The sequence below is a fragment of the Pinus tabuliformis genome, chromosome 6 (assembly GCF_031772625.1).
Source record: "Pinus tabuliformis cultivar Carrire ecotype Pingquan chromosome 6, CPIR1, whole genome shotgun sequence".
NCBI classification, from domain to species: Eukaryota; Viridiplantae; Streptophyta; class Pinopsida; order Pinales; family Pinaceae; genus Pinus; species Pinus tabuliformis.
In genome coordinates, this window is record NC_142292.1 from 722148226 (window position 1) to 722174706 (window position 26481).

At 41.3% G+C, this 26481-nt stretch overlaps 1 protein-coding gene across 1 annotated transcript in view; it reads right to left on the reverse strand.

Moving 5' to 3' along the window:
* TPLATE (ARM repeat superfamily protein) overlaps positions 1-26481 on the reverse strand; it is a 159347-nt gene that overhangs the window by 123944 nt on the left and 8922 nt on the right. The window lies entirely within an intron of this gene.

Consider the following 26481-nt stretch of genomic DNA (forward strand, 5'->3'; position numbering starts at 1 on the left):
AAGCTGCACGCAGAGTTACAGCAAAGCTGCACGCAGAGTTACAGCAAAGCTGAACGCAGAGTAACAGCAAAGCTGCACGCAGAGTTACAGCAAAGCTGAACGCAGAGTTACAGCAAAGCTGCACGCAGAGTTACAGCAAAGCTGCACGCAGAGTTACAGCAAAGCTGAACGCAGAGTAACAGCAACGCTGCACGCAGAGTAACAGCAAAGCTGCAAGCGGTGTCACAGCAAAGTTGAAAGCGGAGTAACAGCAACAGCAACGGTGTAACAGCAACGGTGTTTCAGCAAGGCTGAGATAAGTTGTAAAAGTTTGTTTGTTGATTTTTTGCTGAACATTTCTCTTACTGTAAAAAGGCATTTTCCAGAAATAAAGAAGAGCTCTCAAACTGGTTTTCCCCAAGAGTTGTAGGGGGTTTTTCCAGGGTCAAGTTGACCAAAAATCTCTGTGTTTAAATGTGTTTTAATGGCTGTTTATTACTGCTGATTTTTATTTCTGCAATTTCCAGCATTCTGTAAAATTTCCAGAATTTGTGTTTTCAGCAATATTTATTTTTTCCAGCTTGTATGGTTATGGGAAAGGGCATTTAACTATATGGGAGAAATAAGGAGAAACTGAAAACCGGGGTGGGAAATCAAAAATTTCTACATGGTATCAGAGCTTGAGTGCTGAAGGGCAGTTTGGGACAGCAAAAGAGAAAAATACAGCTGCTGATTTTTTCACTCAGAAAATTCCAGCAAGCTGATTTTTCATAAACAGCAGGTTTATCTTTACCACAGCAGTGCTATTTTTCAGTTTTAGGACAGCAAGATGTCATTGGGATTGAGGGTGGAGGATAGGTTGGATGGGCATACAAATTACAGCGTTTGGAAGGAGAGAATGCAGAGTATCTTTGAGGAGGCAGAAGTCTGGGATATCATGGTGCATACAGCACAGCACCCTGTTGTTGTGCCTACTGATGCTACTCAGTTGGCAGCTTATAATAAAAAGAACAACAAGGGTAAGAGGCTGATTCTAGACGGAATCAAAGATCATTGCATTCCTCATGTGAGAGGAAAGAGCAATGCCAATGAGATGTGGACAGCATTGTCCAATCTCTACCAGAGTACCAATGAGAACCGGAAGATGGTCCTGAAGGAGAAACTGAAGAACATTAAGATGGGGAATGATAGTGCAGCTGGATATCTCACAAAGATTACCAATGTGAGAGATGAGTTGGCAGCGATTGGAGAGGCCATTCCATCCACTGAGTTGGTGCGTATTGCAGTGAATGGCCTCCCCCGTTCATGGTTGAACTTTGCTGATGGGGTTTGTGCACGTGAGACCCTTCCCACATGGGAGAGGTTTTGGGATGATTGTATTCAGACAGAGATCAGGAAAGGACAGCTTGGGGCAGCCAAGCCAGTTGAGCAGGATGAGGACGTAGCACTGATGGCAGGAGGCAAGAAAGGCAAAGGGAAGAAGCAGGCTTCCACAAGCGGTGGTGGAGGCAAAGGCAAAGGTAAAGGTAAACAGGGTAACTCACAAAAGGACTATTCCAAAGTGAAGTGTTGGAATTGTCAGAGGATGGGACACTATGCAGTTGTGTGTCCGGAGAAGAAGAAGAAGAAGGGGAAGACCCAGGATGTGGCAGCGTCAGCTGAGATTGAGGACTTTGCAGGTCGTTTTGACCGGGAGTTTGCGTTCACTACATGTGAGTCCTCTAGTGCAGGATCACCTGCCACACAGGTTCAGAGGGAGCATGCTTTTCCCTCGATTAGCGGAGCATCTACAGGTATCTGGTATGTGGACAGTGGGGCTTCACGTCACATGACAGGAGTCCGGGAGTACTTCTCAGAGCTTTCAGAGAGTGGCACTGATATTGAGGTAGTACTCGGTGATGACAGAGTTGTTAGAGCAGTCGGGGTGGGGACAGTGACATTTCAGAGGGAGTCCAAACCTCCCTTGAAGGTGTCAGAGGTTCTTTATGTGCCAGGGATGAGGAAGAACCTCATATCCGTCTCAGCTTTGGAGGACAGAGGATATGAGGTACTGTTCAGGGAAGGACAGGTGTTGATGTATCCCAGGGGCTCTCCAGCTGATTCAGCTAGAGTGATAGGTGTACGCCATGCAAAGGTGTACAAGTTTGCATTCCAGCCCCCTTTGGCATTGAGTTGTAGTACCGACAGCAGAGCTAGCAGTTCTGAGCTGTGTGAGATTTGGCACCGCAGGATGGGGCACATGTCTCATGGAGCCTTGAGGACATTGCGGGAGATCACTACAGGTGTGCCAGATTTCAGTACTGATCACTTTGATACTTGCAGAGGTTGTGCGATGGGCAAGTTTGCCAAATCCCCTTTTCCCAGCAGTGACAGCAGAGCGACTGGGATACTTGATTTGATTCATTCTGATGTGAGCGGTCGGATGTCTCATGTTTCCTTGAGTGGATATGAGTACTATGTTCTATTCATTGATGATCACTCCAGGAGGACCTGGATTTATTTCTTGAAGACCAAGAGTGAGGTCTTCAAGCGGTTTCAGGAGTTCAGAGCTCTTGTGGAGACTCAGACAGGTCGAAAGATCAAGTCCCTGAGGTCGGACAATGGAGGAGAGTACACCCTTGGAGAGTTTGTTGACTATTGTGCGGAGGCAGGCATTAGGAGGGAGTTCACTGTTCCTTACAACCCCCAGCGGAACGGGGTTGCGGAGAGGAAGAACAGATCCATCATAGGGGCTGCCAAAGCCATGTTATATGATCAGGGGTTGCCATTGTTCTTGTGGGCAGAGGCCTGCAACACAGCTGTTTACTTGCAGAACAGGAGTCCGCATCGTGCCTTGGGGCACATGACTCCGGAGGAGGCTTTCTCTGGGAAGAAGCCTAATCTTGGTCATCTTCATATCTTTGGATGCATTACATACTCCTATATACCCAAGGAGAAGAGGACCAAACTAGAGCCCACCGCAAAGAAGGGTATCCTTGTGGGCTACAGTGAGACCTCAAAGGCCTTTCGGATTTACATTCCTGCACAGAGGAAAGTTGTTGTCAGACGGGATGTGAAGTTCGAGGAGGACAGGGCCTTTAGGAGGTCACGGGAGTTAGAGTATCTGGATCAGCCAGACCCTCAGCAGCAGTTGAGTCAGTCGCAGGGATCCAGTGGGCAGGGATCAGGAGGATCCGGAGGTACATCTATGAGGATGTCAGGTCCATCAGTGAGCAGTGGCTCGCCGAGCCAGAGGGGTGGTGCTCCGGGTAGCATGCAGAGCAGCTCACTAGGGAGTCCACTGATGGACAGTTCACACGGTACCTCAGCTTCTACAGGTTCAGGTGCAGGCAGGAGGACAGCAGACAGACAGTCAGGAGTTCAGGCTACTGATGGGGATGAGGAGGAGGAGTTTCATTCTCCTATGGGAGAAGCATGCTCAGGGAAGAGGAAGCCCAAGTGGCTTCAGGACACCTTGAGAGATGCCACATCTGTTGCTGAGCCGAAGAGGCCGGTCAGAGAGAGTAGACCACCTGAGAGATTTTGTAGCTATATGGCGATGGTGACCAGCATCCTTGACTCTGAGCCTTCTAGCTATGAGGAGGCAGCTAGCCAGCAGGTCTGGAGAGAGGCCATGCAGGAGGAGTATTCTTCTATCATGAAGAATGATGTTTGGGAGGTGGTGCCAAGGCCTGAGGGCAAATCCGTGGTTACTTCCAGATGGCTTTACAAGGTAAAGCATGCTGCAGATGGCAGCATTGAGAAATTCAAAGCAAGGTTTGTGGCTAGAGGGTTCTCACAGGTAGAGGGAGTTGATTATGAGGAGACCTTCGCTCCCGTGGCTCGATATACTTCGATCCGCTCCATTATATCGATAGCAGCAGAGATGGGTTGGAAGATCCACCAGATGGATGTGAAGACCGCATTTCTCAATGGCTTCATACAGGAGGAGGTGTACATTGAGCAGCCACAGGGCTTTGAGGTGCATGGGAAGGAGTCCCATGTGTGCAGATTGAAGAAGGCCCTTTATGGCCTGAAGCAAGCTCCCAGAGCTTGGTACTCCAGGATAGATGCATACTTGCAGGGGATGGGTTTCACAAAGAGTGAGGCAGATCCGAACCTTTACTTTATTGTGATTGGTGAGGAGCCTCTCATTCTGGTGCTGTATGTGGATGACTTGATCATTACAGGTGCAGAGAGACTCATAGAGCACTGCAAGAGAGATCTTGCGGCGGAGTTTGAGATGAAGGACATCGGCTTGATGCATTACTTTTTGGGTTTGGAGGTGTGGCAGGAGGAGGGGCATTTCTTCCTGGGGCAGGGGAAGTATATTGTGGACATCCTTAGCAGATTCCACATGGCGGATTGTAGACCCATGTCGACACCGATGATTACCAACTGGAAGAAGCTTCATGCTTTGGATTCCGAGTTGGTGGATCCCACATTGTACAGGCAGCTGATTGGTTCCTTGATGTATTTGGTCAACACCAGACCAGATATCTGTTTTGCAGTCAACATGATGAGTCAGTTTATGTGTGAGCCTAGGAAGGTTCACTGGGTAGCTGCAAAACACATTTTGCGGTACTTGCAGGGGACAGTGGATTATGGTCTGGACTACAGGCAGGGAGATGGAGTGAGATTGGCAGGATACACTGATTCTGATTGGGCAGGTTGTGCTTCTGATAGGAAGAGCACTTCAGGGTGTTGTTTTGGGTTGGGTTCAGCAGTAGTGTCATGGTTCAGCCGGAAGCAGCAGTCAGTAGCACTGAGTTCAGCGGAAGCAGAGTATATGGCAGCCAGTCTAGCTAGTTGTGAGGCCATCTGGCTTCGCAAGATGTTGTTTGGCTTATTTGGTCAGCCGTTGAGACCTTCAGTGATTTACTGAGATAATCAGAGTTGTATTAAACTCACGGAGAATCCAGTATTTCATGACAGGTCAAAGCATATCGGGATCAGATATCATTTCATCAGAGACCATGTTCAGAAGGGAGCTGTGAAGCTTGAGTATATTTCCACTAATGAGCAGGTTGCAGATATTCTTACCAAAGCCTTACCACGGGGCAAGCATGTCTACTTCAGAGACAAGATGGGTGTGGTGAGGAACACCTTCCTCGGTAAGAGGGAGTGTTGAAATTTGGTACCGAAGGACAGGTGGTTCCCTAAGGCTTTGATCTTTGGCCTAGGGAAAAGAGTCCAAAAGAATTTAATTTTTCTCCTAAAGTAACTTTATAATTTTTATAAAGTTAAATCTAATTTGAAAGTGACTTTAAGTGATAAAGTTACTAAGTCTAATTTTAAAGTGACTTTATAAAGTCAATGAAAAAAATTAGAAAGGAAAAGTGACTTTGGAAATAAATGACTAAGTGGGTCTTTATTAAAGTGGGGTGAATTAAAAAATAGAAAGTAAGATTTAAATGAGCATTTAATCTCAGCCATTGATCTAAATCTATTTCAGCCATTGGATTTAGGGATCACCCAAAAGTCATTTAGGGTTGGGTTAAGGGAGGAAAAGGGGGGAAAAGATCATTCATTCTTTCATGAGCAGATTGAGAGAAGGAGAGCAAGAGAGCAAGGGAGATTTCTGGGCGGTGTAACAGCAAAGCTGAAAGCGGTGTTTCAGCAAAGCTGCACGCAGAGTTACAGCAAAGCTGAACGCAGAGTAACAGCAAAGCTGCACGCAGAGTTACAGCAAAGCTGAACGCAGAGTTACAGCAAAGCTGCACGCAGAGTTACAGCAAAGCTGAACGCAGAGTTACAGCAAAGCTGCACGCAGAGTAACAGCAAAGCTGAACGCAGAGTTACAGCAAAGCTGCACGCAGAGTTACAGCAAAGCTGAACGCAGAGTAACAGCAACGCTGCACGCAGAGTAACAGCAAAGCTGCAAGCGGTGTCACAGCAAAGTTGAAAGCGGAGTAACAGCAACAGCAACGGTGTAACAGCAACGGTGTTTCAGCAACGCTGAGATAAGTTGTAAAAGTCTGTTTGTTGATTTTTTGCTGAACATTTCTCCTACTGTAAAAAGGCATTTTCCAGAAATAAAGAAGAGCTCTCAAACTGGTTTTCCCCAAGAGTTGTAGGGGGTTTTTCCAGGGTCAAGTTGACCAAAAATCTCTGTGTTTAAATGTGTTTTAATGGCTGTTTATTACTGCTGATTTTTATTTCTGCAATTTCCAGCATTCTGTAAAATTTCCAGAATTTGTGTTTTCAGCAATATTTATTTTTTCCAGCTTGTTGAATGTATGGTTATGGGAAAGGGCATTTAACTATATGGGAGAAATAAGGAGAAACTGAAAACCGGGGTGGGAAATCAAAAATTTCTACATACTTGTCTTTTTTAGTTTCTATTAGACTTGTCACTTTAGTTTTCATAACTGTTCAGTGTTGAGTTTTGAGTCCTTGACTCTTGACTCTTGACTCTTTCATATCATTATGACATTATGATATTTTTTGTAAACATTATATCACTGTGACAATGAAAATTTGAAGTTTGAAGTTGGGCCTTGGCAATTATAACTCATTGGTAATGATTGTGAATTATGAATATGATGCTTTGTGAAAGACTAAAGTTGTTTCATTTCATCTCATTATTCATGTTTCATTTTATAAATTTTTAACATTTCATATCATGTTAACAGTTAGAAGTTAGGACTTAGAAATATCTTCGATATTACTTCTTGTAATGGTTAAACTTGGCTTACAAGTACAACTTGTTACTTTGGTGATCAATGATGATAAATGTTATTGAATTGAATGTTATTTTAATTTATTATTTTACTAAGGTTGATGACGATTATAATTTCTAGATGATTGATGTGATATGGTTCAATGATCAATTTATGTTTTTTTATGTTTTTTATGTCTATTTCATCATTCTACATGTTTTTGCTGACATATATGTATCAAAAATTAAAAAATATAAAAAATATATATATTTTTAAAAAATCGCTCCGGGATTCGCTCCCAAACCGGGAGCTTCTGAAAATGGTCGCTCCCGCTCCCGCTCCCAAGTAACACTGCGTTGATCTATGATGCACTAAATTTGTTGTCACAATGTTCCCTAGCCGCAGGCTTATAAGAAGATTTATTAGCAGAAAAGAGGGGACATATATATAGCTCAAAGAAGACTCTAACGTTGCCATGGAGGTGAAGGCTTAACGCAGTTCTATTGGTGTCCACGTGCCCTAAAAGTTGGTCTAAGAAGAGACCTCAAGACGCTGTCAAAAAGAAGCCTATACATTGTCCGAAGGGTGTTATCTACAGCCAACCTATATGTTGTTCAAAAGGCTCCTAGCCGCAGCAGAGAGTAAAGGGCTCAATACATTCTTGGAATGGTTAGATGATACTCTCAGAGGAATGGAGCAAAGAAGGCTGATGATAATCACAGCATATGTATAGGCGGCATACCTGTAGGTGCTGTCTTGTCTCAACATCAATCGGATGTAGCAGAAAAGACTCAAGATGATGATATTGTATTAATTCACTATATATGGATGCAATGTATATCAGTGATATCCCAACAGCCCTGTTAATAGCCTCGGTATATATGTGTATCTGTGCTCCTTCATGGTTTCAATATTGATGAAAGTAAAGTCACAGTCCTTATCTCATTGATCTCAGTACAATGAAAGGAAGCAGTATCACATGCATTGTGATGTTTTGAAGACATTCTCTTCAGCGTTGCTATTTACTAGGCCGCAGGCCATAGCACCATAGCTAGGACTACCTTGGGGTTGCACCATAGCTAGGACTACCTTGGGGTTGTTGTATTAGGTCTGCGTGGTGCAGCACAGTGATGATTAGTGCAGCATGATGAGATGCAGCACAGTGACAATGGGTGCAACGTGGTGCAGCACAGTGATGATTAGTGCCGCGTGATGAGATGCAGCATAGTGATGATGGGTGCAGCACAGTGATGATTAGTGCAGCATGATGAGATGCAGCATAGTGATGATGGGTGCAGCATGGTGCAGCATGGTGCAGCACAGTGATGATTAGTGCAGCATAATGAGACGCAGCACAGTGATGATTAGTGCAGCATGGTGCAGCACAGTGATGATTAGTGCAGCGTAATGAGACGCAGCATAGTGGATGAGCGCAACATGATGATGAGGTGCAGCAAAGTGATGGATGCAGCTCAGTGATGGGTACAAGATGGTGATGGAATCACCTGAGTTCAAATCTGCTACCTCATGTGTCATCTTCTTAAATAAGATCTCTACTCTTCTTTTGTCAAGTCAAAATGTTGACTTCTGATGTATATGTACTCTCTCTCTCTCTCTCTCTCTCTCTCTCTCTCTGCTGAACTATTGAAGAACATAAGAAGAATTGATCAAGGGTTTCCCCACATTGGGTTTGTCCCTCGCTAGCGCCACATCTTGTGTCCTCTTGTCTTGGCTTGTCTTCTGCGATTTATATTTATGTTCTATCTGCATTTTACGATCATGCTAAATGTGATTGAAAATTGAAGTAAATTTGCTCTAAGCATAGAACATACCTAAAATTAACACTTTGACTTTTGTTGACTTTCTAGTTAGGGATGATTTGACTATTGTTGACTGAGGGCAAAATTGAAGATTTGACAGGGTTGTTTTGGACAGTGATTTGGCAAGTCAATTTTGACTTTGACTTTGTATTATTATACTCTCTCTCTGTTGAACATTTGATATAATAATAAGAATTGATCAAAGGGTTTTCCCCATCTTGGGGTTTTTTCCTTGGCATTCGCCAAATTTTGGTATTTTCTTGTCTTGGCTTGTCTTCTGCATTTATTGTTTATGTTATATCTATAGTTACTGTCAATGGGATTAATGGTTAAATGTGATTGTTATTGGTAATTGACAAGAAATTGTCATTAGGCTAACAAAAGGACATTGAAGTAAGTGTTGCAAACATAGAACATACCATTTTTATCTAAAATCAACATGGTATCAGAGCCCAGGTGAAGACAAAGCCCAAGCAAGAGAGAAAAGCAATCACTAAAAGATTTGTTGGTCAAAGATTATTGGTCAAGTCTCAATGGCTTCTACATCCTACTTCAAGACTGAGGACAAGCTCAATGACAAATCTGACTATCATGCCATGAAGATGACTTTAGACCTAACTTTGGAGGAGCATGAAGTATTGGACTATGTGCAAGGAAAAGTGGTGGAGCCTCCTTCAAATGCACCTGCTGCAGCGAAAATGAAGTATCGAAAAGGTGAGGTCAAAGAAAAGGAAATTTTGATTGACTCTATTCAAAAGCATTTGGTTGCCTATATGTCTGATTTGGGAAGTTCTAAGGAAATATGTGATAAGTTGGTTGGGATGTTCAAAGTGAATAATGCAAGTCAAGTCCTCTTTCTCAAGAACTAATTGAAGGATATCAAGATGGATAAAGGGGAGTCTATCCAATCCTATTTCACGAGAATAACTCAAATCAAGAATGACCTACTATCTATTACAAAAGTTATTGCTGACAGGGAGCTCACTCATTGCACTTGGACGTCTTTCAAGACCATGGGATTTATTTACCACCACCATTCTCAACAATGACAGGATACCTAGTTTTGATGAGTTATTGGTTAGGTGCACTTAAGAAGAGACAAGGATGATGGAGAAAGATAAATCCTCCAATGGAAATGAACCTATTGCCTTCTTCACTCATGCAAAAAGGAAGAATAATATTGGTCCAAAGAGACAGGGTCCAGGATCTAATAAGGGATTCAAGGAAAGAAGAAAAGGAAGATGCTACAATTGTAACAGGTTTGACCACCATGCTAGAGAGTGCTCTCACAAGAAGAATCCTCCAAGGGATGACGACAACAACAACAATTTCAAAGGCAATCGCAATCAAAGGAACAACAAGTTCAACAACAAAGGAAAGAGGAATGCTCCAGCTGCTCGAAATGGAAATGGTTGACCTCCCAAAAGGACAAGAAATGCTAGGTATGATGAAAATAATGTTGTAGAAAAACAAGATAAATTTTATCTTATTTCTGCTCTATCTATTGCCTCTCCTCTGGATACTTTGGATCATTGGTTGATTGACAGTGGAGCCTCAAGGCACTTCACTGGATACAAGAAGGCCCTCTCAAATTTGGTTGAAAAGAAAACTAATCTAAAGATCATACTTTGAGATAATGCCACCTACCCCGTGAAAGGGATAGGCACTATCACTGTTCACTTGAATCAAGGTCAAACCATACATCTACAAGAAGTATTGTATGTGCCCGATTTGAAGAAGAACCTAGTGTCTATTTCTGTGTATGTGCTTCACGATAGCATTCATTGATGGAAAGGTACGTATTTGGCATAGAAACCCTAAAGACACATTCACTCTTGGATTTAGGGTTGATGGTCTCTATCAAGTTGGTAGAAGTCCCTTGGGTGCTATGGCAAGTGATACTTCTCTTCAATGTGAGCTATGGCACCGGAGATTTACTCACTTACATTACAAATCCTTTCCTGGGGTAAGGAAGATGGTCGTCGGTATGCCCGAGTTTAACATGAACCATGAAGGTGTTTTTCAGGGTTGTGCAGCTGGGAAACATACAAAGGAACCATTCCCTTCTAGTGAAAGCAAGACTACCAATATTCTTCAATTGGTCCATTTTGACCTATTTGGTGTTGCTCGTAACCTCATTGGGAGGATACATATACTATACATGTGGATGACTACTCACGCAAAACATGGATCTATTTCTTGAAGAGGAAGGATGAAGTGTTCAAATGGTTTTGTTCTTTCAAGGCATTGGTGGAAAATCAAACAGGGAAGAAGATCAAGACGTTGAGGACCGACAATGGAACTGAATATGAATCAAATGAATTCAATGACTTTTGCAGAGCCACTAGCATTAAGAGGGAGACAATTGTTCCATACACTCCTGAGCAGAATGGCGTTGCTGAAAGGAAGAATCGAACGATTATGGAAGCCACCTGTGCCATGATCTATGATCAAAGTCTACCAAAGTTCTTATGGGGAGAAGCTGCCAACACTGTTGTATATGTTCAAAATAGGAGCCCGCATCAAGCTTTGGATTTCAAGACACCCGAGGAAGTCTTCACTGGTAAGAAACCTGATGTTTCTCATTTTAGAATCTTTGGTTGTCCAATATACTTTCATGTGCCTAAAGAGAACAGGAATGAGTTGGAAGCTTCTAGGAAGAAAGGTATATTCGTCAGCGACAGTGAAAATTCAAAAGCATATAGAATCTATGTACTTGGTCAAAGAGATGTGGAAGTAAGCCGTGATGTTGCCTTTGATGAAGACACTGCCCTTGGGAAAGCCAGAGATCTCTCTATCCCAATGAAGGACAATGATGCTACCAAAAAACAAGATGAACCTTCGATATGAGCCTACGCCCGATGTTGATGGTCCAATGGATCCTATTGATCCACCTTTGAGCGATCCCTCTACCTCAAGGAAAAGACCATTGTGGCTCAAAGAAACTCTCGAAGATGCTGAAAGACATAACATTTCATTGAAGTAAGAAGCCTAACAGGTACTAAGGGTACTTGGCTGCCATGAGTAATATTGTTCAAGTTGAACCTTGCACGTTCGAAGAAGTCGTAAATCACCTTGTATGGAAGGATGCGATGAATGAGGAATATGATTCGATCATGAAAAATGATGTCTGGGACATAGTGTCTATACCTAAGGACAAGTTTGTGGTCACCTCTAAATGGCTTTACAAAATTAAACATAGAGATGATGGCAGTGTTGAGAAATATAAGGCCAGGTTCCTACCTCGTGGTTTCTCTCAAAAAGGAGTGGACTATGACGAAATATTTGTACCGGTTGCCTAATATACCACTATCTGATCTATTATTGCTCTCGCTGCCAATCAAGGATGGAGACTATATCAAATGGATGTCAAAACTGCTTTCTTGCATGGCTCGCTTAAGGAGGAAGTCTACTTGGAACAACCTCTAGGGGTTTGAAGTTCAAGATAGAAGGACACATGTCTGTAGACTGAAGAAAGCTCTCTATGGGTTGAAGCAAGCCCCTAGGGCTTGGTACGAAAGAATTGACAGTTACCTTATGAGGTTGGAGTTTACTAGAAGTTATGTTGATCCAAACCTATACTTCAAGGTTGAAAAGGACATGCCTCTTATTTTGGTCCTTTATGTTGATGATCTCTTTCTAACAGGTGCAAACCCTCTCATTTATCAATACAAGAGGGAGTTGACTTCCGAGTTCGAGATGAAGGACCTAGGACTGATTTCCTTCCTAGGCCTGGAGGTCTGGCAAAAGCCAGGCGATATTTTCCTTTCTCAAGAAGAATACATTGTGAAACTGCTAGAGAGATACGAGATGGTGGAATGCAAGTCTATGTCTACTCCGATGGATCTCAACTTCACGAAGCTATGTGGAAGTGCTGCTGGGCCAGAATTGGCAAACCCTTCTGAGTATAGACAACATGTGGGGGCCCTAATATTCTTGGTAAACTCCCGACCAATCATATGCTTCGCTGTAAATAATTTGAGTCAATTTATAGTTGAACCTCATCACACACATTGGATTGTTGCTAAGAATCTCTTGAGATATCTTCGTGGCACAATCAACTATGGGTTGAAATACACTGCCAGGAATTTGAGGCTACATGGATATTCTGATGTTAACTGGGCTGGTTATGTGGTGGATAGAAAGAGCACGTCAAAATGTTGCTTCTCATTGGGATTTGCTTCAATTTCTTGGATGAGAAGCAAAAATCGGTTGCTCTAAGCACCATCAAGGCCGAATATATTGCAGTCTAGTATGGCATGTTGTGAAGCTGTGTGGTTGAGGAAGCCCTTCAGTGAGCTATTTGAGTGTGTGTTGGATACCACCATTATCTATTGCGATAACTAGAGTGGGATTCGCCTTTCAGAAAATCCCATGTTCCACAACCGCTCCAATCACATTGATATCAGGTACCACTTTATCTTGGATATGGTACAACAGGGAGCAATAAGGCTCCAACACATCAAAACTAACAAGCAAGTTGTTGACATCCTCATGAAGCCCTTAGGGAAGGTCAAATTCTTAACCTTTCGAGAGAGACTTTGAGTCATGGAAGGACCCTCCCATGAGGATCCCACTTGAGTTGGACATTGAACTCTGGGAGCGCTTAGGGGGTTGGGGTACTTCTTGGAGCTATGTGCGACCATAGGGTGAGTGGTTCACTTTTCCCTATAATTACGTTGTGTATAGGGTGAGTGGTTCACCTTCCCCTGTGATACCCCATGGTGATATATGAAAGCACAGGCCGAGTGGTTCACCTTCCCCTATAGTTGATGATATATGCATAGGATGAGTGGTTCACCTTTGTTAAACACACATGGACAGAAGACAATAGGAAAGATAAATCATTCAGTACATTTTTTATTACCATAAGATATACATTTATAGTACAACATATGACTCTTGGGTTTCAGATCCCAAGGTCTCTTGGACTGCTTAGTCTTTTCGGCTTCCACACTAACCCTTTAGGATTAGGTGTCCAACATTCCCCCCCTTAATCCGAAGGGTTATGTATGAGTCCAAGAAGAGAGCTGTAATACAAAATGTGCAAAAAATACATGGCAGCACTAGGCTGAATGTGCTCTATGAAATGTTGGTATAAAGGGCGGTGGTTTAAGGATGACCACCAACACTGGAACGCTTAGTGCAGTTCCCGGAACTCTTCCAAAACTGGCAAGAAACTGAAGTTTTCTGCTAGAGAAAGTGTTCTCAATCTGTGATGGTTTAAGGATGACCAACAACTCTGGAATGCTTAATGCAATTCTTGGAACTCTTCCAAAACTGGCAAGAAGCTGGAGTCTTCTGCTAGAGGAAGTGTTCTTAATCTGTGATGGTTTAAGGATGACCAACAACTCTGTAATTCCTGGAACTCTTCCAAAACTGGCAAGAAGCTGGAGTCTTCTGCTAGAGGAAGTGTCCCAGATTGCCAACTGAAGGCATGTTCGGGCATCTTTGTCTCTGGCTACAACTCTGAAACTGGTGTGGCAGGTTGTGGCTCAGGCTCGCTTGATGTGGCTTTGAAGCTTGTAGATGACCATCATTTCCCCCCCTGTCAGATACAAGGTGAGAAGATGGAGAAAACTCAACTGCAAGACTGTTCAATACTCTGGAACAAGTTCTAACATGTGTTTGGAATATCTTCTTGGCTGTTGATGCCCATTGCCAAGAAGCGATCCATCCAAGATGAATCTTTGTTCTTGCAAGGTGTTTGTTTTTTAAGCATCTGTGTGAAGAATGGTTGGTTTTATGACAGTGCTTACATGGATGAAGATCAAAACAATGATCTTTCAGATGGCCAACTCGGTCACAGTGTTGGCATTTCACGATCTGTTGTTGTTGCTGTTGTTGTTGTTGCTGTAGAAGAGGGGCAGAGTCTGAAACAGCTGAAGCTGAACTGTCATGAGAAGCAGGTGAACTATCATCAATGAATCCAGCACTCTGAAACTGAATGGGCTTTGAGTAGTCTGGAATATGAAAGGACAAGTCCTTGTCATATCCAAGACCAGTTATGTGCTTGTTGTGGACAAGTTGTTCCCAAGGTCAGATGATGGGCTTGGGAAGTGCAGATTGAGTTTCTGCATCTGCATGTACAACTGCTGCTTTATCTATAACATTATTAGCATGCTGCTGATGGGTGGTTGTCTCAATGTTCTGAACAAAAACAGGTTCAGAATGGTGTCTATTTTGATGTAGCTCTTCTTGCTGTAGCTGTGATTCAAGCTACAAAAAATCGATCTTTTCTTGTGCATTTTGTAAACATGTCTGAATTTCTGAGAGAGATCCTTTGCTGATTTGTAATGTGTCATCAACAGTAGATAATATTAAAGTTTTAAGGAACTGTAATACTTCACTGGTTCTGGCCATTTTTCTTTCAATGTCTGATTTACACCTTAAAAAACTGATCACAACTACTACTCAATGCAGAAAAGTAATATCTACTCACAATACACAGCAATATCCTTTATAAATGTCAGCGAATGATCAGTGTGCAATATAAAGGATTACAATCAGCTCACCAAAATCTTTATGCAGCAGTGGAATCAAGGAATCAATGCACTATAATGAGTTTTAAATACAACAACTGGGGCAACAGCAATTGCAAACTTGCTTGGAACCTTCAAGTACTCCTTCAGAAATGATGGTTATCAAAACTTCAATATCAGCAGTTCACTCATGATCAGCATCGAGCTCATGACCAGCATATAGAATGCAACATGTTATGACAATACAAATGACTAAACTTTCCTCCACAAAAGGCTACTTTTAATTGCCAGAACAATTACTGCCTTAATACAACCCACCAAACTCTTATGCAGCGCTTGAAATAAAGAAGATGATCAGAGGAAACAACTTCTTCAATCTGATTACACAGGCAAAAGGGCACCAGAACCTTCCCAAGGACTTCCTTCAGAAATTCCCACAACACTCTCCACTGGCTGTGTAAAAATAAACAATATCCACAACATAAGCAACTCCCTGATCAGTATTTCAATAAAATGAATGCTTTCGCTTTGGATGGATACTTCTGCAATTTCTGCGGTGTTTGTCAATCAATTACACCTTTGATTTCTGTTACTGGATGCAAGGCAATCTTCCGGAATTTATAACACAAGCTTATCACACAAGTATTCACACAAGCTTATCTTCTAGACGTGTTTCAAAGGAAATACTATGCACAAGAAGTTCACCAGAGGGGCACGAGTAAATATAATTGAGTACACAACAGTCCCAGCGAAACAAACAAAACACTGTACCGAGTAGACCGAATACAAAGTTGCTACAGTTCGAGGTAGTTGATGAAGTTTTGTTCAACGAGATGACCTTTCTTGATTTCTATAGGTAAAAAATACAAAAAGTTGTATGAACACCAGAAGTGCCACAAAAAACTTCTGGTATTATTTTTCTGCAATATGGCCAAGGTCTGACTTCTTCACCGAAGTTTACAATACCCACAATTATGGGCTCGCACAATTCTAGGTTCCACCGAGGCTGTAATGATCTCAAATCCGAGCTACGTCTGCCACTGTACGTTCCTGCAAGGAGAGACGTTTCTAAACCAAAGATCCAACCCTTATTCTGTGATGTTCCGGGCCCTTAATTTGTCACATGTCCGTGGATATATGTCTGCTGGAAACTCGACTAGTGTCTTGTAGTATCTACGCTGCTATTCTCAGCCTCATGGCATAACGGCACCAGCAGGTTCAAGTTCAGCTCTTCACCCACGTCTCTGCCCAAGAGCGATGAGACCCGCTTCAAACGACGGGATAAAAAAAGACAAACAACTACATAATGCTGCTAATGGAGCAAGCGGAGTATGTTAAAACATCCTGTTCAACTCTCTGACTTGGATAAAAAAGACAATGATTATCCACTATAAATATCAATTGGAAATTCAAGTGTTTTTGATATGATCATATCATCGAGTAAGAATGATAGAATCAAGATGACGGAGAGGTCGCACCAACACATTTGCGGGCCAAAGAAATTGAAACGACATTTAAATCCAAAATAGTATCTAAATCTTCAATGGAGTTCAAGAAAGCAGGCTTCTGCACAAGAAATATGAATCTGAGCATGATTCTCTGCCTGAATTTGAAGCAGGCGTTAGCCTCATTGAAAGCCGGAAATGACACAATGACATAATGACACAATGGAATTTGCAGAGATGGCCATCATGTGCATAATGGTCTCCGTCTCCGATAACTTTAATACGCCCTCGCCAGTTCCATGTCGGTTCTATTAATGAATTTTCCACCTCCGAATGACGCTCGGTCTTCAAGAAATAATAGTTGTGCATACACGCCTTAATTAACTGAAACTTGTCCCCATACATACCATCATTCAACTCTGAAGTATGCGCTGATACGCCTCAATCCTCTTATGCGACCGAACAGAGTCTTCAACGCACAAAGGGAACCGCTCCGGCTGTCTGTCTTTAGTTTGACAATGAATATCTCAGCTGATTTGCAGTCATTGTTTACATGGAACACAAAACAGGTCTTTATCTTTGTAGCAGCAGAATACGAGACACCAAAAAATGTATTGAATCAGGTGTCGCTTGCTGCACGTTTAGAGGTTCAGGGATCGATCTTGTGCGAGGGACTCTCAATGTCTTCAAGGGCGAAGAGTAACGATGATAACATGACGAAGTTCGAGGGCGGCTTTTCTTTAAGTAATGCTGCCAAGAACGAGGGTTCCAGACGAACGAGAAATAGGGTCAAGAAGGAGCGCCCCAGAGAAGCCCCGGTCAGTAAGTTTGAGGATTTAATAATGCACGGCGTTAAACCCTGGGATCTTGATGCCGACGATTTCTATGATTCCCTTCTAGAGGCTCGCAGAGAGCTCGACCAATGGCTCGATAAGAATTCCAGTCCTTCCCCCGAAAAAGAGCCACTGAATAAGTTTCAAGATTCTTCAAATAGTGAAGGGAAGAGAGCCAGAGACTGCTAGCTTACAGCCTAATTATTCAGACGAGAAACAGAATAAAAATGATGGGGCGATTTCGTGGTATGGATTGGGTGCAGTGATTGCAGGGCAGATGCAGCACAGCACATGGCAGAAGCGTTTTCTGAGCGTTATCAAAAAAAACGAAGAGAATACACAGTGGCGCAGAAGCGTTACTACACAGTGGCGCAGAAGCGTTTTCTAAGACCAACACACAAATCGTTAGATAAATCGCTCTTCAAGAGGAATTCCTTTTAGAGAAGAATTTCAGTGGATTAAACGGAGAAAACAGTTCTGACGGGCAGCAGGAATAGAATATGTCAGGGCAGCGCTTCTTTTACAGAACGTTTATAAACAGTAAAGAGCGCAGGCATAATTCAAAGGACAGAGCGCATGCAGTGTAGCAGCTAATTATATGGAGAAGCAGCACTGACATGCACATAAAAAAGGCCACAGAAAAAACAAGTGGCTTAAACTAATTATGCAGGGCAGGAATACGCCTGCTCTGATACCATGTTAAACACACATGGACAGAAGACAATAGGAAAGATAAATCATTCAGTACATTTTTTATTACCATAAGATATACATTTATAGTACAACATATGACTCTTGGGTTTCAGATCCCAAGGTCTCTTGGACTGCTTAGTCTTTTCGGCTTCCACACTAACCCTTTAGGATTAGGTGTCCAACAACCTTCTCCTATGGCATATGAGCAAGATGAGTGGTTTACCTTCTCTTATGGATGCCCCAGCGTACATCCTACCCATGTAGTTTGAGACTCTTGGGAAGTATCTCTCATCTGGACAATGAGTAGGGAAAAGAGGATAAAGACCATAGCACTACAGATGGATGCATCATGTACTATTGTACTCCCTATGTCTAGGATGCACGATGTTCAACAACTTGAACTAGGATCAAATCTGAATGGGGTTGTACCCCTGGTTATGTGGACTGACTTTTGCCAGTGGAAAGTGGCAAGGTCTTGTGACTCACTCTCAATAAATTATTCTTTATTATCTATATCAATGTTCAGCAGAATTGAGACGACATGCAGAGATAGTACATGATGACAGGATGGCATGATGATCGATGGTCAAATACTAGTAGGTGGAATTCTCCTTAGTTGAGAGGGAGCGTTAAAATTGGCAACTAGAGCCACATTTCATTTTGGACGGCTCATTTGATGGAAATAATTATTGCATTGAATTCCTCTTTTCGAGAGGACCAAAATCGACCTAAATTTCACTAAATTTGGACAAGGAGAAATATGTTTTTGAAGTGAAGCCCACACATATGCAAATTTTCAAAGTCAGCCACATCATCATGTAGGCTCATGAAGCCCATCAGACTTGTCTTTTGCCACTCATCAATTCATATAAATAAGGATGACCTCAAACCTCATTTGGCACCTCATCAACTCACACATCTTTCTCTTTCCTCATCTGATTGGTTCGTACAACTATTGGGCAGTTGATAGTTCTCACACGTGTGGCAGAAAGAGGACGAAAATTACAGGGGCGAGAATCTGAATTTTTTCTACAGTTTGACCAGGGTTTGACCAGCATTGACTTTGACTTTCTGGGCAGCTTTTGACTTTGATTTTCTACACAATCTTTGCTTCAGCAGGTTGCATTTGTTGGCACGAATACCGAGGTGATCTGGGCACTTTGACCTGCTTTCAACACAAGCCTGTTTGACCGTAGGGTTGACTTCAGGTTGACCAAATTTGACTGCAGATTTGTTGACTGTTTTGAGTTGGCTTTGACCAGCAAGAGAGGCCAAGTTCCTATCTCCTTTGACCAAGCTGTTTTGGGAAATTTGACCAGACTTGACTGCTCTTGACTTTCTGATTAGGGATGATTTGACTGCTGTTGACTGAGGTCAGAATTGCAGATTTCACAGGGCTATTTTGGACAGTGATTTGGCAAGTCAATTTTGACTTTGACTTTGTATTATTATAATCTCTCTCTCTGCCAAACATTTGATATAATAATAAGAAAAATTGATCAAAGGGTTTTCCCCATCTTGGGGTTCTTCCCTGGCATTCGCCAACTTCTGGTGTTCTCTTGTTTTGGCTTGTCTTCTAGATTTATTGTTTATGTTTTATCTTACAATTATTGTCAATGGGATTAATGGTTAAATGTGTTTTATATTGGCAATTAAGTGGAAATTGTCATTGGGCTGACAAAAGGACATTGAAGTAATTGTTGCAAGCATAAAACATACCATTGTTATCTAAAATCAACAGTTTTGGTGTTGGAACTATACACGCTAGCTAATCTTAGAGCGGAATCACTCAAATTTCACCATTGTGCTTCAAAGAAGGGGAAGATAATAGCAGAAGAAGTAATTTTTCATGGTGTTGTCAATTGATTTTATTTTCTAACCATGAGTATTCTATAATATCTTTACAGGCCAAGTTTCCATGCTTCATATGAGGGCCAAGTTCTGCCAAAAATCAGTGGACTGAGATTGTGAAAGAAGAGATTGAGTTTTGTAAGTAAAGAGGGGTTGAGTTTCCTTGTGTCTAAGGGCTGCATTAACTGGCATAAATATTCCCTTGTTTTGGACTGAGTTTGTCTTGAAAGTGGGGCCAAAATCAATTATTATTGGGACTGATGTACCTCTGTTTATTGGAGTTTTTGGGCTGACTTTGATAGTCAGCATTTCCCTTGTGTTTTGGTGGTCCAGATCTTATATAAAGGGCAGAGTTTTAGAATGGACGAATAGCTTTTTCCAATGAGGCTGAGTCTTCTCTTGTTGGGTGCCATTTGAACTGCTTGTAATCAACCTTAGTTATATTTGAGGACCAGTTGTTCGAGTTTGAGGAATACACTGTCTATCAGTCGAGATTATCAGTCCAGACTTCTTTCCTAGAGGTGCTATCTTACAGCCAAATCCCATGTACTGAGGGGCTGATATTTATCATGACATTTATCATAATATTGCTGTAATGTCTTATCACTGATGTATATTCTTTTGAGTTTAATAAACATATTATATTGCTGTTGAAATGTTCTTTGGGCATTTGTTTGTCATTGCATTCATTTACAAAAATAAAACAAAGGAAAAACAAACCCACAGCCATTAACATGCAAAGTGTTTGACGAAACACTCCAAAGACAAACAAAGGTATTATCTGAGTTTTATGAACCAGACTTGAAGGCTATTGTTGCTGCTATCCTCGACAAGGGGACCACTGACATATAACTTGCTGAAGTGTACCCTGGTTCCTTGTTTTATTCATGTATATCATTCCTCATATTATTGTATAAATCTTAAGTATAGCTCTTTATTTGCTTCAACCAGTGGTCTATATGATTTCTGGGTGCTATACGAATGTTGTATTGCTAATCTGAAGCACTTCCATGGGCATTTACTTGGTGTTAGATGCGTGAATATTAAATAAATTTATGCAAAAGTACACCTACAGCCATGTGTTCACAAATTGCTCGACAAAATCTCACAAAGACCACATCCAGCGAAACACGGAAAATTTGGTGGGAAACTTAAGGTACTTCTAGGATGATATCTTACATCTACAAAGATCTAGTACCCAATTTCATAATGACTTACCTCTATGTAGAATAATACTTGTAGTCTTTATAAGTAGAGTCCTTCATTATACGCAACAGAAGCGACTTCATGATGACGTCAATTCATTAAAGGACACTATTACCTAGCACTGTGAAGAGGTCGCCCAATTGTGGAGTGATAAAATGTCTGCCTCTTATATCAGAATTTGAAGCATGATTATTGTAATCCATCAAAGATCTATAACACCTCAATCAAGGCTTTGTCCAAAAAGTATCTGAACTAAAAAAGAACTAAAGGCACATCAGAGAATCGTAGCAAACTGCAAATTTTCACTTCTACTTTCAATAGGTATGATGAAATATTGTTGAGAGTTAGATGCGTTGTGTTAATGAGCTCGAAGAAACTCCTATGCATGACTTTCAAAAACTCCTGGATGAATCAAAGGAGAATGTACTGTTACTTGACTAAACGCTTAGATGAATCAAGCAAGAGGAAGCACTACTTAACTATTTGGAGGAGGATGTTTGGAACGAACAAAGTTCGTTCTTCAAGTTAAATACTCCAAAAGACTTGGAATATAAAGATCTCCATTGAGATACAAGAATATATATTAGAAAGTATGAATGAGAATGATGATACAATTGAGAGTGAGGCTCCGGTATATATAGCCAGGTAAGCACCCTTTCACGAGAGGTCATGTCTCCTTAGACATGCCTCTTTGTTTAACTAATTATTAATTAACTAATCATGATTACAATTATTTATATATATTTTATGCGTAACAATGTTCTTAATTTCTCAAACAAAATTCTCACTTTAATAGACAAAATCATTCATGCAATTTTGGTCACTCAAGCAATCTTGTCTTGATATTAATGATTCTAAAACAAGGAAGAGCGAAGTAGTCGACATGTTGCAAGAGGACAATCAACCGGTATCACAAAACATTTCTTCCTCTTCTTTAAATGCATCCTCATACACTTGTGGCTAAAAATGAGCCATCGTCTCCCTTACTTTCAGGCTTCAGCAACATACTTGGGCCGTTGGTTCCAAATTACTTCCACGAATGTGTTATACATGTGGTGTAATTGATAAATATGAACAAGGTAATGTTTCTCCTATTGTGCATGGATGAGACTAGTGACAGCAAGCTTTGGCAATTGTGAGACTTCATCCCTAGATGCAAGTCACCTAATCCCTCTACAGCTACTATTTCACAGGAACCAGAATTTGCATCATTTACATCTACCACTATTTTGCAAAAACTAGATCTTGCATAATTTGATGTTTAATCAAACATAGATATGCCAAAACTTGAATCCACATCATCTCATGGCTCTTCTACTATTCATTCAAATGAACTAGATCTTGCACCTTTTGATTAGCCAAAAACAATTTCCTCGTCATGCACATCTCAACCATATCAACATCCTAATTAGAGGAGAAATTCTCACTCTCTATCCAAATATTGAATATTTAAAACTACCATTGCCATAGCATCTCTTCCCACAGATTGACATTGAAGAAGCATAGATGGTAAAAGTTTCAATTCGTAACCAGTGCCCGCTATTAAGAATAAGTGTGGCCTTATACATAAAATAGGTTCTTCATCTCCATGCTTCCATCCTTCAGCCAAATGGACTCTAGAGATCAGCTTCCAATCGGCAGATTACTTCTTTTTTTATGGTGCTTCCAAATCAAGGCACCAAGCAATAAATGAAGATATGTGATTCCAGATCAATGAGGACACTGGGCACTATTCCAGTCTCCGTGAGACCCCAGCAGCACACCAAACCAGACATCATTCCAACAGACAACACAGTCGCATTCGAGATCTTCCCAAGCTTAGTGGTGGGCCCTCCCTTCCAGAAGGTCAACGGTATTCGATCAAGCTCCTTGCCCCACTAATCTTCTGGCCAGACATCTATGCTGACTTTTCTCCATTTGGCCTCAGATGTTAGTGGAGAGAGCTCTAGTGGTCCAAAATCGCCTCTTACAGCTGGTACCATTTCACAGGAACCAGAATTTGCATCATTTACATCTACCACTATTTTGCAAAAACTAGATCTTGCATAATTTGATGTTTAATCAAACATAGATATGCCAAAACTTGAATCCACATCATCTCATGGCTCTTCTACTATTCATTCAAATGAACTAGATCTTGCACCTTTTGATTAGCCAAAAACAATTTCCTCGCCATGCACATCTCAACCATATCAACATCCTAATTAGAGGAGAAATTCTCACTCTCTATCCAAATATTGAATATTTAAAACTACCATTGCCATAGCATCTCTTCCCACAGATTGACATTGAAGAAGCATAGATGGTAAAAGTTTCAATTCGTAACCAGTGCCCGCTATTAAGAATAAGTGTGGCCTTATACATAAAATAGGTTCTTCATCTCCATGCCTCCATCCTTCAGCCAAATGGACTCTAGAGATCAGCTTCCAATCGGCAGATTACTTCTTTTTTTATGGTGCTTCCAAATCAAGGCACCAAGCAATAAATGAAGATATGTGATTCCAGATCAATGAGGACACTGGGCACTATTCCAGTCTCCGTGAGACCCCAGCGGCACACCAAACCAGACATCATTCCAACAGACAACACAGTCGCATTCGAGATCTTCCCAAGCTTAGTGGTGGGCCCTCCCTTCCAGAAGGTCAACGGTATTCAATCAAGCTCCTTGCCCCACTAATCTTCTGGCCAGACATCTATGCTGACTTTTCTCCATTTGGCCTCAGATGTTAGTGGAGAGAGCTCTAGTGGTCCAAAATCGCCTCTTACAGCTGGTACCATTTCACAGGAACCAGAATTTGCATCATTTACATCTACCACTATTTTGCAAAAACTAGATCTTGCATAATTTGATGTTTAATCAAACATAGATATGCCAAAACTTGAATCCACATCATCTCATGGCTCTTCTACTATTCATTCAAATGAACTAGATCTTGCACCTTTTGATTAGCCAAAAACAATTTCTTCGCCATGCACATCTCAACCATATCAACATCCTAATTAGAGGAGAAATTCTCACTCTCTATCCAAATATTGAATATTTAAAACTACCATTGCCATAGCATCTCTTCCCACAGATTGACATTGAAGAAGCATAGATGGTAAAAGTTTCAATTCGTAACCAGTGCCCGCTATTAAGAATAAGTGTGGCCTTATACATAAAATAGGTTCTTCATCTCCATGCCTCCATCCTTCAGCCAAATGGACTCTAGAGATCAGCTTCCAATCGGCAGATTACTTCTTTTTTTATGGTGCTTCCAAATCAAGGCACCAAGCAATAAATGAAGATATGTGATTCCAGATCAATGAGGACACTGGGCACTATTCCAGTCTCCGTGAGACCCCAGCGGCACACCAAACCAGACATCATTCCAACAGACAACACAGTCGCATTCGAGATCTTCCCAAGCTTAGTGGTGGGCCCTCCCTTCCAGAAGGTCAACGGTATTCAATCAAGCTCCTTGCCCCACTAATCTTCTGGCCAGACATCTATGCTGAGTTTTCTCCATTTGGCCTCAGATGTTAGTGGAGAGAGCTCTAGTGGTCCAAAATCGCCTCTTACAGCTGGTACCATAGGCTAATGAACCAGTCATCTTGTATAGCTTTCTCCTGCACTGCCTCTTCATTTTTTGGAGTTGGCCTCCTAGGGTTTAAATTAGAATGCCTTTTTGCTTCCTAATTTGTGTCTTATATAGGAGCAACTTTAGCACTCCCACTTTGTATCCACATCATTGTACTTAATACGGTCCCACTGACCGACTTTTGTGGTCACCTGTTGGACATTAATATACTTATCTTATCTTAACTTATCTTACCTGCTTTGATTGGTCTGTTGTTTTATGGGGTCGTTTTCCCTTTCTTTGTGGACGTGTGGAGAGTTACCTAGATTCCTCCCCACTCTGATTTCTTTCTCATTATCTAGTTCCCAAGCATTTTCAATGTGGCACAGAGTCCCTTTTCTTTCCAATTCTGAAATTTGTGCAGGTACTTCTCTTCTCAAAGCTGAAATAAAGAGGCAGAGGGTTGAAGTGGAGCAAATCAGGCAACTTTATATCAGCCAGACTCATTCACAAGACCACAAAATCAGGTTCAGCCTCAACACTTTATCAGCATATGGAGCAGATATTTATAATCTCAAAAAAAGAAATAATATGTTAAAGAAAAAATGGGGCAAGGGAGAATAATATGTTAAAGGAAAAAATGGGACAAATGGCCCTACAGTCTGCAATTCTAGACCATTCATATAAGGGGATCCTTCATCCCAGTGGAAGAAGTTACAGTTAACCAAGGCCATAGAAACCATAGACAAGAAATATGAGCTCAAGAACAAATCAAAGGAACTCAGCACCCAGTGAACTTGGAATTACAATTGTAATGTATAGAGGTATTTTTATGTTTTGTAATGTTAAATTACTTCAAGGCTTATATGTAAAATTTCCACTAGTAGTTTTTCAGGAATCCAACTGCTTTCCAATACTCTTTCTGTCCAAGGCAGGCAATCACTCTCAGAAAATGTCTCAAATCTCTCTGAGCATATGTACTGGCTGCTATGCAACCTTTTTACAATAAAAATCCTAATTGTTCCTTTGAAACCAAAAAAAAAAAAGGTTGTTGTTGGACTGTCGATTGGTGATGGTAAAATTTGAGCTCTTGAGGACATCTTATCGACTAGCTCCATTAAGTGTATAGTCATACAACCCTCATCGCTATTTTAGATTGACTGACTATAGCAATCATCTATTCTGTACACTGTCTTAATAACAGAAAAGGCTTTTATGATGGATGGCCCCTATTGTACCCCATGTGGTGTTTGTGGCACATATTGAATTTCTAGACACTTTTGCCCAAAAAACATGTGTTCAACACTCTTTGTTTCCTTGTTTAAAGCAATATTATTGATCTTCGACACATGCCTTATCACATCTTAGCCAAATTAGTCTCAGCATGAACAGATCTCTTGGTCTACTTGATTAAGGCATTCTTGTTGATCCTTGTTGGACTACTCCAACTTCACATGCTCTTTGCTATATTTTCAATCATATTCTGGGGAGACTGTTCTTTAAAAACATTGTAGGATTTGATTCCCCCCTCTAATCATTCCTACATAACCTCATGTTAACTTCATCGATTCAAATAGAGGTTCATGTGAAGGTGTTTTTGGAGGCTACAATTCCAAAGCATGACTCTACAATTAAACTCATATTTGCTTCGTCGATTTCAAAGAGGTTCTTATGAAGTTGTTTTGGAGGATACAATTCTAAAGGACTATCTGTTGAGAGTTTCTGTGCACCTCATCATGGTCTAGATGTTGTCAGCATTGGTCATCATTGTATTCCCTACAAATTAAACATTAAGGGGGAATTATTGTAATGTTTATTTAGACATTTTTTTCTATTTACCACATCCATCCCAAGTGTATCTTAAGGTGAGGATGTTTGTATGCAATATTTACTTCGTCAAACCCATGAACACCTTAGTAATTGTATGTGGTCTCAAATTTGTCCTTTGTGCCAACTTTGCTTATTTGTGCC